The 12,500-nt window shown below is 42.0% G+C and overlaps 1 protein-coding gene across 1 annotated transcript in view; it reads right to left on the bottom strand.

Moving 5' to 3' along the window:
* The window catches only part of COG3 (component of oligomeric golgi complex 3), a 1,722,808-nt gene that overhangs the window by 290,273 nt on the left and 1,420,035 nt on the right, over positions 1 to 12,500 (bottom strand). The window lies entirely within an intron of this gene.

The following is a 12,500-nucleotide window of genomic DNA, read 5'->3' as shown; positions in this document are numbered from 1 at the left end:
GCATGCAGTCCACAAGTCATGAGCTGACTGGCTATCACAGACAACACCTCCGTGCCAGGCCTCTGTCACTCCCTTCCCCATTCATCTCGCTGGCCTTTTTTTTGTGAATAACAGTAAGAATCAATAAAATTTTCCAGTTTTTGGGGCAACAGTTGGTCTGTCCTTCAAATGCCGACATTTTCTGTTATTACTGATGTGCATTACCAGAAAAACATGTAAAAATGAGCTATTAGCATGTACAAAACATTTTGTTAAATGTAAACTTGCACCATTTAACCCATCTGACTACAGTGTCATTACTATAGTTAAAGTTAACACATTATTCAGTGCACTTTTGTAGTTACAGATAACATTAAATCATTAAATATTTATATAAATCGTGTAGAGCCTTAAATGCGAGCATCTATATGTTTGTTAGACTGTATGTACCTGGATGATGAAGCCGGAGCTTAATGTATTTTTAAAAAGCATTCAGTGAAAACCATTCTTGCTACCTATTATGGAACCCTGCTCAGAGTAATTTCCTCCTACAAACAAATAAATAATAAATTAATAACTGACTTTAAATATTGTTATTCATTTATATGTGGACAATCAGTTTGGAAGATTAAGTTGTCAGTTGTCCCTTTTTTCCAATTATTACCACATGCTTGGAATATACGGTGAACAGTTTAGGATGTTTTTGTTAGAGACATTGTCAATCCTGTCAGAGTTCCACTACTTATTTCCCGCGTACCATGGATTACACTATCTGGCAACTACCCAAGGATGAAGTCTGCTATTCAATTTTTACAGGACAAAGGAATATTGCATAAAGAAAGATTTTGTTCTAACAAAAATGTCATAAAGCTTTTTTACATTATTACTAATGCCCTTATTCAATGGAAAGGGTAATGTCCAAAAAAGAAAGACACAGCAGGTCCACATCCAGAAACAACAAAATCCAAAATTCCAACACTGTTAGATAAGGCTGTAATAAAATGGGAAAGTTCATCCCGTCAGCCAATCCATGCAAAAAAGATATCATCAATGTAACGTCAGTAAAGTCTTGTGTTACTACATCCAGGCAAATTAAAGAGGGTTTCATTCTCCCAGGTACTAAGAACAAGGATGGCATAAGCCAGGGCCATCTTAGACCCCATAGCTACACCCTTAATTTGTCTATAAATCTTGCCATTAAAGTGGAAACATTTATTGTAAAGAATCATAAAAATAAGTTCAAAAAGGGTGTGTATTTTGCAGCAGGAGAAAAGTACAGTTTTGTACCTACCATAAATGTAGATGTTCGAGTGTTCACCTTGCTGAAGTCATCACACTAGGGTTATCCTGCCGTCAGGCGGTCCCGCAGTCGGCCAGAGTTCCAAAGTCTTGGTCTGGCGTCGGTTGCTGTCGCTTCCTCCCTGACGTCAGTGCGCCAGGGGTATATAAGAGGCATCCAACGCCATTTTCTTCAGTTTTTCTTGCCCCAGATGTCAGGTGCTCCCAATAGGTAGGCAATACTTATTGCTATATAAAAATATACAAGTAAAAATAAAACAATACTTTCAGTCACAAGCAAATATACCACAGAGGTTGTATAGGATAGAAAGGTATGGATAAGTCCAGCTAGTTCAGAGGGGATGGAGGGAGGGTAACCTGGACTGCAGCAGGGTGAACACTCGAACATCTACATTTATGGTAGGTACAAAACTGTACTATGTTCATCGTGTTACCCTGCTGCAGTCATCACACTTGGCTTGAATCCCAAAGCTAAGGATGGGTGGTGGAGTTAAACAGGGTTAGAAGAAGCTAGTAGGTCCTGCAAAACCGCAGTGGCAAAGCCAGCTCTAGTCTTAGAATATAGAGGTAAGTGATAGTGTTTGGTGAAGGTGTGCACTGAACTCCAAGTTGCAGCTTCCAGAATATCCTTGGTTGGCACCCCCTGAGAAAGGCTGCTGATGTAGCTGTAGCCCTGGTGGAGTGGGGCCTATTGCTAGCAGGTACCAGTTTGCCATGATGTGTGTAGCAGAAACGTATGCAATGTCCTATACATTTTGAAATGGTCTGTTTTGAGATAGCTTTTCCTTGTGATCCTGCAGCATAGGCTACAAAGAGCTGGTCAGAGTTTCTGAAAGCCTTAGTTTTATCCAAGTAGTAACGTAATTGTCTGTGAATGTCCAAAGAGTGCAGGAGTCTTTTTCCTTTGTTCTGGGGATTTGGAAAAAAAAGGTGGGCAAATGAATGGTTTGGTTTAGGGCCACATTGGATACCACACCTCTGGCATAAAGGAAGGGTTAGTTCGCAGAGAGACTCTGTCTTGATGAAAAATGAGGAAAGGCTCCACTACCATTAGTGCCTGTAGCTCTGAGACTCTTCTAGCTGAAGTTATTGCTAGCAGCAGGGCAGTTTTCCATGAAAGAAACTTTAAATCAGCTGAGAAAGCTGGTTTAAAGGGCGGCAATGTAAGTTTTTCCAGAACAAAGTTGAGATCCCAGGTAGGTGTTGGCTCTCTCCTGGGTGGTCTTATGTTCTTAGCCCCTCTGAGGTACTGTCTTATGAGTGGATGTTAAAATAAAGGAGGATCCGTGTTGTAATGAGCTTAAATTGCTGAGGCGTGGATCTTAATAGATGAAAAGGAAAGTCCTTTGTGCAACATCTCAGTTAAATATTGTAGAATCTGAGGAATGTTTGGATCAAGGGGATTTTGGCATTTAGCCTGGTTCCAGGCGTAAAATCTTTTCCATTTGCCTGAATAGGTTTTCCTGGTGCTGGGCCTCCTATCCTCCAGAATGACATCCATAACAGCTTTGGATAGAAGTGTTGGTTGATTGTTTAGGTAATTTGCCATGCAGCCAGGTTTAAAGTCTTGTGCTGGCTGTGTAGAATTTGATTGTCTCGCTGGGTGAGCAGGTGAGGAATTTGTGGTAAAATCCATGGTGGGCATGGGCCATGTTCTTTAGAATTGGATACCAGTGCTGACGTGGCCAGTCTGGTGCAATGAGGATCATTTGTGGCCTCTCTAATCTGACTTTCAGCAGCACCTTTGCTAGAAGAGGCAGTGGAGGAAAGGCATACACTATTAATGTTTTCCAATTGAATGAGATGGCGTCCACTTTCCAAGCTTGTGGGTGGAATGTCCTTGTACAAAATTTTTGAAGTTGGTAGTTTTGGGGGATGGCAAACAGATCTATGTCTGGGTGTCCCCATTTTTGAGTTATCATTGCAAATACTTGTGGATCCAGTTTCCACTTGTGGGGATCCATGATGTTTCTGCTTAGGTCGTCTGCCAATGTGTTTTTCTTTCCTGGCAGGAATTGTGCTTGTAGTTGAACTTGGTAAGACAGTGCTGTGTTCCACAAGGTCATTGCTTGCCTGCACAGAGGGTAGGAATGTGTGCCTCCTTGCTTGATGATGTACCACATTACTGTGGTATTGTCCGTCTTTATTATTAGTTGTCCTGGGTGTAAGAGGTCCTTGAAAGCTGTTAGGGCATTCTGTACTGCTAGCATTTCCTTTTGATTGATATGCAGATGCCTTTGATCTGTAGTCCATTTGCCCTGAATGCACTGTCCTGCCATGTGTGCTCCCCAGGCATAGTCCGATGCATCTGTTGTCATAGTTTGCCTGGCTGTGGGTAATGTGAAAGGCTGACCCTTGTTGAGGTGACATGCCTGTGCCCACCATAGAAACTCCTGTTGAAGGCAGGGAATGAGTGGTATCATTGTTTCCAAGCTGTGGCTGTGCTGAGTCCATACGCTTTTCAGGTACCATTGTAATTTCCTCATATGCAGTTTTGCAAATGGTATTAGTAGTATGCAAGATGCCATGAATCCCAAGGCCTGCAGAATTTTTCTTGCAGGGAGTTGGGTCTTTGTTGCCATTATTTTGAAGTATTGAGTCAGCTGTTGTTGCTTGTCTGACGTGAGATAAGCCATCTGGGCCGTTGTATTCAAGCTGGCACCCACGAATATTATGTTTTGTGAGGGCACTAGTTTTGATTTATTTTTGTTTACTGTGTACCCTAGGCAACTTAGAAGGTGTTTGACAAATGCCAGATGTTTTAAAAGAATGTCCTTGCTTTCTGCTTGAATAAGGAAGTCGTCCAGGTATGGGTATATTTGAATTCCTCTTTGTCTGCAGTATGCAATTACTGGTGCCAGGCATTTTGTGAAGACCCTAGGTGCAGTAGATAAGCCAAGGGGCAGTGCAGAGAATTCATAATGGGTTGAACCTGCAATGAAGCGGATGTATCTTCTGCAATTTTGTCTGATAGGGACATGCAGGTATGCCTCCTTGAGATCCAATGTTACTAGCCATGCCTTCTTGCCCAGCATGGGAAGAAGCTGCTGTAGTGTTAGCATCTTGAATTTTGGTACTTGCAGATAGGTGTTCAGAATTGAAAGGTCCAGAATGGGTCTCCATGCTTTGTCCTTTCTGGGGACTAGAAAGAGTCTTGAGTAAAATCCTTGTCCTTGCTCCTGTGTAGGTACCTGTTGAATGGCTCTCGTGTCCATGAGAGTTGTAATTTGTTTTTGTGCCTCTGCCCATTGATTTGGTGGCAGGTTTGGCATTCCTTTTATCCTTGGCAAGGTATGAAAGTGGAATCTGTACCCATTTGTCTTTTGTGATGATGTGCCAGTTGTCTGCAAAAAGTGCTAATTTTCCTCCCAAGGGAGCTGCCAAGAGATATTTGCTTGGTAGTTGGAGGGTTGAGTCATTGTGTTTGTCTTCTGCTAGCTTGGGGCGTGTCTTCACCTCCTTTCTGGGTTGTGGCACCACATTGGTGAGGTTTGTAAGGGCTTTGTGATTGACCTCTGACCCTTGGGCGTCTTTATTTGCCCCTCTGTGGTCTGTCAGAAGCTGGAAAGGACCAGTTTTTTGTTGGCCAATTTCTGCTGAAACGAGGGGGTTTTACCTGTAAAAAATCCTTGATTGTCTGCATAGACCTTATCCTCCATTTTCTTTAAAACCTCTTCTGCTTTGGCACCAAATAAGACATCCTGCTGTAAAGGTGCATCCAATAATTTTGCTTTAACATGATCAGGTAGGGTTTGTTCTTTTAACCAAGCATGTCCGCGTATGACAGACCCAGTAACAGCTGCTCTACAGGAAGCTTCCAATGAATCAAATCCACATTGTAAAGTATGTTTGCCCACCTGTTCAGCTGCATGCAACAGATCTTGCATTTCCTTGAATTCAGCCTGTTCAGAATGTGTGCTCAGTTTTTGTTTTAATTGAGACATTAGGAATTGCTGATATTTCAGCATGTGAAACTGACAATTTAATGCTCTCATAGCCAGAGTAGCTGAGGTGTATATCTTCTTTCCCCATCTATCTAAAGCTCTGGAATCCCTTCAGAGGGTACAGGATTTTTAGCTATAGAAGCTTTAGCCCCTTTGGGACTCTGGGAAATTGTATCTGGGTCAGCCAGAGGGCTTTTATAAAGGAATTTGTCTGTGTCAGGTACTCTGTAGTATCTGTCTGGTTTGGCTGGAGCAGGAGGTAGGGAGCCTGGATTTAGACTAGACTCTAAGTAAACATCATCCACAATATCTAAAACTGGAGGGATAGCAAGTGGTCTGTGCTGGGGTAGTAAAAGAAACTCTCGGAGCCTTTTCTTAGAATCAGAGTAGTCCTGGCCTTCCCAGTGGAAATGTTCCCTCATGGTATGTAAAGTTTCCCCAAAGGAGTAGTCTTCAGGGGGAGATGCTGAGGGAATAGAGTCTTCAGCATCAGAATCTTCATAAGGGGGAAAAGCGTAATCCTGTTCCTCAGAAGAATCTGAGGAAAGAGAAACCTGGTCAGAGGAAGCATAGTCCTCCTCTTGTCTTGGCCTTTTATCAGGAGGGGGATGGGAACCCCTGATTAGGGAAATCAAATCTTCAGCCATCTTAAGCATCTGTTTCTTAGGCATGGGGCCTTGAACAGGAGACTGATGTACAGTCTTTTTTGGTTTTAATGGAGTTTTTAGCTTATCATAAGATTTAATGGTGAGTGTAGTCGGTCTGAAGACACCTTCTGAAACTGAAGGCGTTTCTACTGCACCAGGATCACCTTCTGCTCCGGTGTTGGAAGGGCCTAATGAAGATGGTTGCAATGGCCTAGTACACTCCGCTTGAGAATCCGAAGCTGTCTGGGGTTCCATTTCCGCGGTCATCAGGGGCTGCGTAGGCGCCTCACTGAAAACCGGAGAACCGGCGACAGCCCCAGCAGAGGTTTCAGAGTCTAGCTTAGTTCTAGGCTGCCTGTCCTTATCCTTGCACTTTTTATGCATGCCGGTCGTTGGCTGCTCCGACGGCATGACATAATTAAATTTCCTACCAAAGTAATGTTGTGCAAAGTCAAAACAGCATTTGATAGTTCGTTTATTAAACCTAGCACAAAACCGACAACCTGTGACGTCGTGGTCTGGGCCTAGGCAAGGAATACAATAAGAATGGAAGTCCTTATGAGATATTTGCTTCCCACAAGAAATGCAATTGTTAACTTTTTCTGACATCGGACTGAGGCAAGAAAAGGTTCCCCAATGGGGTACTTAGCTTTATTGAAGACTTCGGACTGAAATTCAATTCGAAAATCTCAAGTGTCGGCCGACCGGCACTTGCGAACTGCTTCTGCTTCGGGCATCGTGCGGCAAGAAAGACTGAAGAAAATGGTGTCAGATGCCTCTTATATACCCCTGGCGCACTGACGTCAGGGAGGAAGCGACAGCAACTGACGCCGGACCAAGACTTTGGAACTCTGGCCAACTGCAGGACTGCCTGACGGCAGGATAACCCTAGTGTGATGACTGCAGCAGGGTAACACGATGAACATTGTGCACATTTCTGCAAGTAAAGTTTAATGTGTTCCAGACCTTGTTTATGTAGAACATTGGTGTACAAGGAGACTATATCCATGGTGACCAAAATGCAGTTGGTAGAATCGAGGTTAGCTTCATACAGTTCATTAAGAAAACACCAAGCGTCTAAGATAGAAGGTGGATTTTTGTACAATAGGATTTAAAACGTAATTAACATATTCCAAAATGTATTTCATCTTGGTTTTAATATTAGAAATAATATGTTGAAACGGAATATATGTACATGTTTGTACCACACCCTAACCATGCCAAATTATCTGGCATACCAAAAATCCATAAAAATGAACAGAACCTCCCTTTCAATATACATGGGGTAATTAAACTTTACTTGCAGAAATATGCACATTTCTCCTGCTCCAAAATACACACCCTTTCTTAACTTATTTCCATTGTTCTTTACAATAATTATTTCCACTTTAATGGCAAGACTTATAGACAAATTAAGGGTGTAGCTATGGGGTCTAAGATGGCCCCGGCTTATGCCAACATTGTTCTTAGTACTTGGGAGAATGAAACCCTAAATAATTTGCCTATATTTAGTAACACAATACTTTACCGACGTTACATTGATGATATCTTTTTATGCATGGATTGGCTGACAGGATGAACTTTCCCATTTTATTACAGCCTTATCTAACAGTACAGCATTTTTGGATTTCGTTGTTTCATGGATGTGGACTTACTGTGTCTTTTTTGGACATTACCCTTTTCATTGATTCTAACAGGAATGCACATTCACCATAAAAAAGTACCATAACAATTTCCTTCACCTTGAAAGTCAACATCCCTACTTTATGAAGGTAAACGTTGTCTGTGGCCAATTTATACAACTATCCAGAATAGTTGGTGAAGATTCTACCTTCAGAAAGGAATCCCTTTTTCTTAAAAAAATTATTCCTGCAAAGAAAATTACAGTTGTGTACACTTACCATAAATGTAGATGTTCGAGTGTATTCACTATTGCAGTCATTACATTTGGGTAATCCTGCTGGCAGGTTGCCCTCAGTCGGCCTGAATTCCAAAGTCTTGGGTCCTGCGTCGGCTGTCATCGCCCCTTCCCTGACGTCAGGTCGTCAGGGGTATAAAAGTAGCAGCCAACGACATTTTCTTTAGTTTTTCCTGCCCCAAATGTCAGGTGCCCCCAAAAAAGGGTAGTCAATATTTATATCTATATATAAAATAACATGCAGCAATATAAACCTTACCTTCATCCACCAGCAAATACACCACATAGGTTGTATAAATCAGAGAAGGAAAGATAGGTTCCATCAGAAGAAAAAGGGGGGATGGTGGGTGAGTAACCTGGACTGCAACAGTGAATACACTCTAACATCTACATTTATGGTAAGTGTACACAACTGTACTATGTTCTTCATGTTTCACTGTTGCAGTCATTACATTCGGGTAGATTCCAAAAGCTATGGTTGGGAAGCTGGAGCTAAACAGCATTAGGAGTGGCTATGAGACCCTGCAGAACTGCAGTGGCAAAGCCTGCCCTGGATTTAGAGTAAAGTAGCAGATGATAGTGCTTTGTAAAGGTGTGCACTGAATTCCAAGTAGCTGCCTCTAAAATGTCCCTGGTTGGTACCACTCTGAGAAAGGCTGCTGAAGTGGCTGCAGCTCTGGTGGAATGTGGCCTAATGCCCTTAGGCACTGGCTTGCCATGGTATAAGTAGCAGAAATGAATGCAGTGGCCTATCCATTTTGAAATAGTCTGCTTTGAGATAGCCTTTCCTTGTGATCCTGCAGCATATGCCACTAGTAATTGCTGTTTTTCTGAAAACTTTGGTTCTGTCCAAGTAGAATCTAAGCTGTCTGTGTACGTCCAAAGAATGCAGAATTCCTTCCCCCTTGTTCTGTGGATTTGGATATAAAGTTGGCAGATGAATGGTTTGGTTAAGAGCCACACTGGACACAACTTTAGGCATAAATATTGGGTTTGTCCTCAGGGGGACCCTGCCCGGATAAAAAAAGATAAAAGGTTCCACAGCCATGAGTGCCTGTAGCTCTAAAACTTGTCTTTCAGAAGTTATTGCTAGGAGCAGAGCTGTTTTCCAAGATAAAAACTTTAAATCAGCAGTAGCAGCTGGTTCAAAAGGAGGCAGGGTGAGTTTTACCAAGACATAGTTGAGGTCCCATGCAGGCATTGGTTATCTTTTTGGAGGCCTTAAATTTTTGGCTCCTCTGAGGTACTGTTTTAATAAGAGGTGAGAAAAGATTGGTGGCTCTGCATTGTAATGAGCTGAAATGGCAGGGGCATGAATTTTAATAGATGAGAAAGATAGGCCTTTGTCCAGCATCTCAGTTAAGTATTGTAAAATCTGAGGAATATTTGAACCAGCTGCATCTGTTCCTTGTGCCTGGTTCCAAGCACAGAATCTCTTCCATTTTCCAGCATAAGATTTTCTAGTACTAGTCCTTCTGGCTTCCAAAATGACATCCATCACAGCTTTGCTGAGAGGTGTGTTTTGTATGACTATATTATCCACCATGCTGCCAGGTTTAAAGTCCTGAGCTGGCTGTGCAGGATCTGATTGTTTTGTGGGACTGTAGATGGCGGTACTGTGTGAGTCAAACAGTCATGGCTAGCTCTGCAAAGGCTTAAGAATGTGTACCAGTGCTGGCAGGGCCAGTCTGGTGCAATCCCTTTAACCAAGCATGTCTTCTAATTACAGAACCAGTAACTTCGGCAGGAGGCCTCTAAAGAATCAAAACCACACTGCAAAGTATGCTTTCCAACTTGTTCAGCTGCATGCAATATATCCTGCATTTCCTTGTTTTCTGCACATTCAGAATTTAACAACATTTTCTGTTTAAGCAATGCCATGACATGTTGCTGATATTTGAGCATATGAAATTGACAGTTTAAAGCCCTTATAGCCAAGGTAGCAGATGTGTAACCCTTCTTTCCCCATCTATCCAGTGCCCTAGAATCCCTATCAGAAGGGGTAGGATTTTTTGCAGCAGAAGCCTTAACACTCTTGGGACCCTGAGAAATAGTTTCTGGGTCTGCAGCAGAGTTTTTAAAAAGGAATTTATGTGAGTCAGGAACCCTGTAATATCCGTCAGGCTTAACAGGAGCTGGAGGTAAGGAGTCAGGGGTAAGGCTTGACTCCGAAAACACATCATCTACAATGTCTAACACAGGGGGGGGTGGTTAGTGGCTTGTGCTGAGATAGTAACAGGAAATCCCTGAGCCTCTTTTTAGACTCTGAAAAATCTTGGCTCTCCCAGTGGAAATGCTTCCTCATGGTATGTAAGGTTTTCCCAAAAGAATAATCCTCAGGAGGAGAAGCTGAAGGTATGGCTTCTTCAGCATCAGAGTCCTCATGGGGGGAAAAGAATACTCCTGATCAGAAGAGGAATCCGAAGAAATGGAAACCTGATCTGAAGATTCATAGTCAGTCTCTTGCCTAGGCCTCTTATCAGGAGGGGGATGGGAACCCCTGATCAAGGTAATCAAGTCTTCGGCCATTTTGAGCATCTGTTTTTTGGGTATGAAGGCCTGTCCACGTGGCTCTTGAGGTTGCTTCTTTGCCTTTGAAGGTGCTTTAGTCTTTGCCTTTGAAGTCTGTTTAATGTATAGATGTTTGGGTCAGAATACACCCTCAGAAGCCGATGCCTGCTCAGAGGCTCCGGACCCATCTGAAGGATTAGCGTCCGAGATTTCAATACTTTGAGTTTCCAGTGGCATGGCCAACTCCATGTGGGAGTCGATAGCAGCCTGCGACTCTAAAGTAGCGGTCATCAGGGGCTGCGAAAGCGCCTCACTGAGAGCCAGCGAACCGGTGGCTGGCTTAGGAGAAGCTTCGTCTTCGGTTTTGGGACTCGGCTGTCTTTCTTTTTCTTTGCGGTTTTGTGAACTCAGGTAGTCGGACGGCTTTCCGACGACTTTTCTGGATAATTAAATCTGCGTCCAAAGTAGTTTAAAGCAAAATCATACTGATGCTTAATAGTGCATTGGTTAAATCTAGCACAAAACTGGCAACCCAGAAAATTATGATGTAGGCCTTGGCAAGGAATACAGTAAGAATGAAAGTCCTTATGAGGTATTTGCTTCCCATAAGAAATACAATTGTTAACTTTTTCTGACATCGGTTCTGGAGCAAGAAAAAATTTTCCCCAATGGGGTACTTAGCTTTATAGAAGACTTCGGATCTGAAATTCGAACACGAAAATCTCAGGAGTCGGCCGACCGGCATTTGCAAACTGCTTCTGCTTCGGGCACTGCGCGGCTAGAAAGACTAAAGAAAATGGCGTTGGCTGCTACTTTTATACCCCTGACGTCAGGGAAGGGGTAACGACAGCTGACACAGGACCCAAGACTTTGGAATTCAGGCCGACTGAGGGCAACCTGCCAGCAGGATTACCCAAATGTAATGACTGCAACAGTGAAACACGAAGAACATCTACTCTGCTCATTTACTTGATAAGATTACAGCTGACATTTCAGCCGCCCGCAGTCTTGCGTTCCCCACCCACTCTGTTGCAAGGATTCAAATGCAATGAGAATTCCCCTGCTTCTACTAGTGACACAACTTTATCCTTTCCACTTCCTATTAGCAGGGACATGTCAGCTATCCATGGAATTATTAATAAAAACTGAAATATCATTACTAGTGATGCTGAACTAACTTCTACACCGGGCAACATCCCCTCTTCCTCCTACAAGAAAACCAGGACTTTACTTCACACTTTTGAAAACAATGACAGTCCTTTCCTTCTTAAAAAACACTTTACCACCGACAAACCTAAAGGGATGTTTACTTGTAAAAAAATGTGTGTGTTGTGCATATATTCGCACAGGTTCTAAATATGTTTTTAGACACTGTAATGTTGCTGTCTCCTTTCCAAGATATTTTGACTGCCATAATGAGAATGTGGTTTACGCAGCTATGTGCAGAACCTGTAAACATTTTTATGCTGGCAAGACATTCCGTAAACTGTCTAACAGGTTCAAAGAACATAATGACGCAATATGCTCACATGACTGTAGCAATGCCTTAGGAAAGCATAGCTTAACCTGTACGCATTTCATATATTTTGATTTTAATACACTGGAACAGGTTAATTTTCTTTATGGTGACTCCAATAGTTTACTTGAACTGAAAGAACTTAGGTGGCAGCTATTACTTAATGCTGAGGCACCACCTGGTATTAACGAAAATTTTAATTTGAAATGTGCATTACAGTGGATGTCCTGAACTGAGATAACCACTCCCACAGCTCTCTTGATATGATTTTATTGGTTGAACTTGTACTCTAGTTGGCTACCCGTTTCCATGCTTACCATTAGTTTATTTTCTAACATTCAATTGCACTGCCTTTTAGTGATAGGTTTTTGCATTTTTCCTGTATAATCAAATATATGCATATATTTGTTGTACATATTGATATTCTTTTATTCTGATGAAGTTCTGTACATAATAAAGGAATGAAAGCGCTCAATTCACAACGGATCTGCCTACAAGTCTTTTTTTTCGTTCTTGGTTCGGAAGTCTTATAAAAGTATTTTTTTCTTCTTAGTGCTTCTGTTTTTTATGTATGTATGTGTATATAAATATATATATATATATATATATATATATATATATATATATATATATATATATACATACATACACGCCACACACACACACACACACATATATATATATAT

Source organism: Protopterus annectens, chromosome 5.part0 (genome assembly GCF_019279795.1).
Source record: "Protopterus annectens isolate FY-2018-M chromosome 5.part0, PAN1.0, whole genome shotgun sequence".
Taxonomy (NCBI): Eukaryota; Metazoa; Chordata; order Ceratodontiformes; family Protopteridae; genus Protopterus; species Protopterus annectens.
Note: the sequence above shows the minus strand (reverse complement) of the source record. Positions and strands in the feature narration are given on the sequence as shown.